The following is a 6,000-nucleotide window of genomic DNA, read 5'->3' as shown; positions in this document are numbered from 1 at the left end:
AATCTTTCCATCCCTGATAGTCATGGATAGTCACAATTCCACCTCTGAGTGTGCTCCCAGGCATGCTTCATTCTGGGCTTTCAGGTACCTAGAGGTAGATAGATTAGATTGATAAATTGATAAATATAGGTAGCACCTGCACTACAGTAAATCCTACAAAATTCTCAAAACTAATTGCAATTATCTTTTTATGGAAGCTGACCCTTGGTGTATACTGTCAATATATATTCATATTGCCCACTGATGTTTATTCAGATTTCCTGCAGTATTTTCCAGACATGTAAAAAAAGGCATTAATTAGATATTATCATCACATATGATGAATAACACAGGATGGCAGAACCTTGCTCAGAGAGAAAAAAACAGAGTACAAAACCACACAGGTTTTTTATACTCACAACAGTTGTAATGCTACAAAAGAACTTTGACACAGCAGCTGTGCATTTCTACAAGGCAAATTCACTATTATTAATACTGTGTCTCTCCTGAATTTACTAAAAAACCTAAAACTTTTGAAAGCACCTCAACACTTTCTCAATTAACAATGCTCTAAAATGTGTTTGCAGCTAAGTGCACCTTCATGAGTTATTTTTAAGGCAGTGTTTATGTGAACATCAAAACAATTCCAGGTGCTATCAGCACTGTTTTTTCCAAACTGATGACTAAGATGTTTTTTGTGCTGAAGACATTTGCAACCAGTGCAGTTCAAAGACATAAGGCCTGCTCTGCTTTCCTTGCAGGAAGGAAGAACCTTCTAATTGATCTTAATGGGACTTGAATTTTGTCCACAGAGAGACACCAAGCAAGGCTTTTTAGCACTATTAGTGATAGCATCTACCTCTATATTTCCTATGAAAAGAAAGGCTATGCAATGCCTATGAGACATCTAAAAGAAAAGCTGTTAATGTGTGAGCTTTCAGTCTCTACTGGAATATTGTCTGTAATCTCAAAATCAAACCCAGTAGCATATGCAAACTGGAATTGAATGCTGTGGTACATACTGAAGGCATTTAACACTAGGTGTCAAAATAAGCATGTACCCTTTAAAATTCCAATTACAAATACATCCACTCAAAGTCAGTTGCTGGAATATAAATGAAAAGTGTGCCTGGAATGTATTTAATGTCAGGAAGGGTAAACTGAAATGTGAGAACACTCTTTCTTTTCCCAGACACAAGCCAGACACCATGCTTATCACCAGATTTGGGATAAAAGTGATGTAATATTAAATCAAAAATAAAATGCACCACGGATATGGCACTGATAGTCTAATCACAATCCACAAAGGCAAAGGCTGAGCACAGATTAAGCACCTTCCATTTATTTGTCAGGGTTTTACCCCACTAATTATTTACAGAATTTGTTCTAACCCAAAGGCATGACACGTCTCTCTAGATATCACATTTACCCCAATACTGGCTTATAAAGCCTATCAAAGCACATGTCTCTTTCATGTCTGACTTTTCACAAATTGCATTTGTTTTAGGATTAAAGGAGGGAATTATTCTGTTTTGGGATGAAAGGGTTTATTTGACACTTGTCTTTGCTCACCATAATGCTCCGCAATATTTAGGCAGTAATGACTTGCATTTATACAGTCTGCTAAACACCTATTAAGCTGCAATTGAGTCAATTTTAACTCAAGTTGTGGAATACACAACAGCAGCGTTCAACTGTAGAGCACATCAGTAGCTGCTCCCTAAACTGCAAAATGAACAACTTACTGAACAACTTGCCCGTGACACCTTTGAGTGAACATCACAAAAACCCATTTTGGGGTCTTGCAGCTTACAGAAACACAGATCAGCTGTGAGAGAATAAAGGACAACCACAGGAACAGCGAGAGACCACTTGTCTAGAAAGGTACAAATGGACAATGTATCAGTCTGCTTCATAGAATCCAAAATAGCTTGGTTTGGAATAAACCTTTGAAGATCATCTAGTCCACCCCCCAGAAATGCTCCCCTAACTTCCACAATTAGGATAAAGATACAGTGGGCGGGTGGGGATGTTCGTTTATTAAATAATAAGTGCTACAGAAGGATACGGGCAAAGTCTAAGAAACTCCTGCAGCCATGGATAGTTCACCCATGCAGTGAAGTTCCAGCTTGGTGTAACTAGCAAGATCTGCCTTCCCCCACAACTTATTCTCTCCCCTCTCCTCTAGCAGCGGTATTCATACTTGTAAACAATTTCACAGAATCACAGAACAAGCTGAGTTGGAAGGGATCCACAAGGATCGTACTTTCTTCTTTCCCACACACCCTCACATACTCCTGAACCTGAGTTTTGCTCTGAACTGAGGCAAATGTGCGTATCACTTTTAATTTTAACCTCATTCGACTCAATGACCCTTGTAGGTCCCTTCTGACTCAAAATATTCTGTGATTTGTGATTCTGATCTTATCTCTTATAAAACATAATTCTCTTTTTGTCACATGTGCTCTTCATGTTTCCATAGCACACAGCCAGAAAAAAAAGGCCAACAGGAAGCTTTTGAAAGGGTAAGGTTGTCTCCAGTTTGCCTTCAGTAGGAACCAATGCTACTGCAATATTAGGCCTCTCTCATCTCTAAAATGAAGCTACTTTGGGTTTCACCACAAAGGGCTGTCACTACATGCAAAAGACAGTATTTTTGAAATAAGGATTTTTTTGTTGTTTGACAGGGAGTTCTGCAAAGACCACAACAGAAAGACAAAGCTTTGGATGCCACGACATCAGCAAACAGTGAAAAGGATGCATCACAAAAACAGCAATGGGATTTGGAGTGTTTAATACTTTAAGCTATGCATAGAAATATGGAGCTGTGGTGAGAAACTGAAAACATAATTAATGTTATAAAAAAATAAATTAGGGCAGCAATGTGCACATTCATTTCCATATCAGCTGCAGTGAATAAACACTTACTTTGGGATCTTCCTGTGCATTCCTACATAATCTTTTCTACAAATGATTCTTGGATTTCAAAAGACAGAAAAAACTATTTGGGTAAAAAACTGAATGGACAGCCAGGCCCAGAGAGTGGTGGTGGGTTTAATCCAGCTAGTGGCCAGTCATTATGGGGCTCCTCAGGGTTTAGTATTAGGACCAGTAGTGTTTAACATTTTTATTAATTACCTGGATGAGGGAATCAAGTGCACTCTTAGCAAGTTTGCAGACAACACCAAGCTGGGTAAGAGTCTTGCTCTGCTGGAGGGTAGAAGGTTTTCACAGAAAGGGTTGTAAAGCATTGAATTGGGCTGACCAGGGAAGTGGCAGAGCCACCATCCCTGGAGGTATTGAAAAGATTTGTAAAATGTGTTTCTAATCTAGGTGATTCTTTCACTTCTAATTTTATAAATCCATTCTGTGCTTGGGTAAAATATTTTGATTTATCATTTCTTTTGAATGGATGAGTAAATATATAGGTGCAGAACTGCTCGCTCTCAGGTCATTTTCTGTGCAGCGATAGAAGAGCTACTGCTAAAAGCCTCTGCCTCTTAGTTTTCATGGTTACCAAGACCAGTTCCAATGCCTAGCAAAGGCAATGGAAACATTCCCACTGTTTTCCATGTTTACCATGGGCTACTGTTTTTTGTTTTGGGCTGCTATCCCCCTCCTTTAGAGAACATAAATCTCATTCAAATCAGACTGGCAGTACATCAACGGAAGAATGAAACTCCCCAGCTCTTACACACGTGATATAGCTTTGGAAATATGTTTCCTCTGCTTGTGAGTCATTCTGCCAGACTGCCAGAGACAGGAACACTTCTTTTTCCTGTGTTGAAACAGGGAAGCAAGAATTTACCCCATGCTCAAGGTGGCTAGAAACCACCCTTTTCCCCCTGCACACATGAAGAGTAAGACAGGTGGGGAAGAGACACTTGAAAGATGCAAAAGTAAATAGTCAATATACCAAATAATAGAAAAAGAATGTGAATTATAAAATATGGAGATGCAGGAAAGGCAAGACAGTCAGCCAGGGATGACCAAGATAAATGCAACCACGTGGGAACGCTCCAGAACCGACAGTATGTTGAAAATTGCATACATAATCACCGTATTTTTTCCAGTAAGATAGTACCAGCTTCAATTCTTGAACATCAGGTTTCCCTAAAAGACATCTTAAAACATGGTGGGATGCTCATTTTCTTTTAAAAATAGCTATGCCCTGAAATTAGCTTCAGGAGAAACCCAAAATATCACATGATTCATCATTTCTTCTACATCCTCATGCCTCTCTTACCATTCTCACCTCATTTTAAAAATGAAGGGCAAATCTCCAAAATCAGGCATCTAAGTCTGTATATGGGTTGTCATTTCAGCATATGGACCATCTGCACAAAATCAAAAGATATCTCCAACATTTAACAACTTATCTGATCTTCACAGAACCACCATTTAAGTCAATTTTGTCCTTAGAGCACAATTTAGTGAAGTCTTGGGCATCTATGCTCATGACAGAATAAGTATTGCAAGTCAGTTAACCAACTGCAAATAATAAAATGTTCTCAGTGAAAAAACCAGCTGAATATTGAGCAGTTGCCAGAAGCCATGATTTCCTTTGCAAAGGGTCTCCACACTAACTTGACACCTGGTAGCCTCAGTTTTGTGAGCAGATGTCGTTAGGAAATGTTTGGCAAATCACAATTTTCAGGCATAACTACTCAGAGATAGTCTTAGTGCCACGACCAGTGTCCATGAGCTTTCCCCTCTCAGAAAAGGGGAAATAACCTTGTATTCTTCAGATCAGCCTGAAGCAGGTTTATTACAGGGGAGATTTAAGAGCAGAGTACCAGGTTGGGAGATCGACTGGAACATCAGCAATATATTGCCAGAGACTCTCAGGTCCCCTTGCAATACAAATGGAGTTCCAGAGGGGCCTCTTGGGCATGCTGCTTCACTAGTTCTTCAATTACAGAAAAAAAGATACACCTATATTAATATTCCCACCTCCCACCTTTTATTTCTTCCACAAATTTGTATTATATCCTTGCATCAGAGTCTGTTGCCTGTGAAAATTCACATCAAGCAGCATGAGCTTCCCATTCCCATTTGGACACTCTATTTTTACTCCCCCAATAATGAAACTGGGGCAAAAAAGTTTTTTGCACTAAACCCAGCTGACTAAGTCATGACATTAATGCTGCCAGCATCCCAGCCACCATTCCCAGTTTCTTCTCTGCACTCCACAGCAGGTAACCATGACACACAGACATATCAGAAGATGGTTTGGAAACAGGACATTGAAGTGCAGGCCTTGATGCCATCAGTTTACCAGGGAATTCTGGCTGGCATCAACCAGCAGCTACTCAAGCTGCTCACTGCAGCTGCAGGCAGGCTAAAATTAGCTTTGGACACTGGGTCATAAAGTGTAACTTGGAAGTTAATGTCCCATCTCTAAAGCCACAGACACAGTATCTGGCTTCTGGAGATTCAACAGTATAATTAATTATATATCACACAAAACAGAAGCCAAGAAGAGTAAAGTTTAAAGCAAACACTTAAATAAGGTTTCTTTTCTAGATCTCACATAATAAATTGTAAGTTTACCATAGCTAGCTCTCGGGGCAATACCACCATAAGTGTAAGTCAGCTACAAGAGTAATGACCCTCCAAAATATTCAATTACTGTGGCCTTGAAATCTTCATAATTATTAGAAGCTAGGTGCATTACTTTTCTATCTTTAAAGCAGAGTTCTTGCACATTTTGGAGGAAGGAATGGCTAATTGTTATTTTCCTAAACCAGGGAAAAAATGTTTATTCATTTCTTAGATAGTTACATGCTAATTAAGGTTTTCTGTAAGCCATCAAACAGGAAAATAAAAAATTGTACACATTAGTTTCTCTTAGCCTTCCCAAAAAATACATATTTTTAGAAGCTGGTCTTTTAGAATTAAATTTCCTCAGATTCTCTGTTCCTCTTTCAACTCATTCCTTAGGAAGTTTTCCATGGAATTGAAACCATTTACCACCATGTCTGATGTCATTAATCTGACCTCTGCTTCTGTCTCAGCTGA

This window comes from Pyrgilauda ruficollis, unplaced genomic scaffold (assembly GCF_017590135.1).
Source record: "Pyrgilauda ruficollis isolate IOZ18807 unplaced genomic scaffold, ASM1759013v1 scaffold93, whole genome shotgun sequence".
Lineage (NCBI taxonomy): Eukaryota > Metazoa > Chordata > Aves > Passeriformes > Passeridae > Pyrgilauda > Pyrgilauda ruficollis.
The sequence above is the reverse complement of the archived record's forward strand: the minus strand, read 5'-3'. Positions refer to the sequence as shown.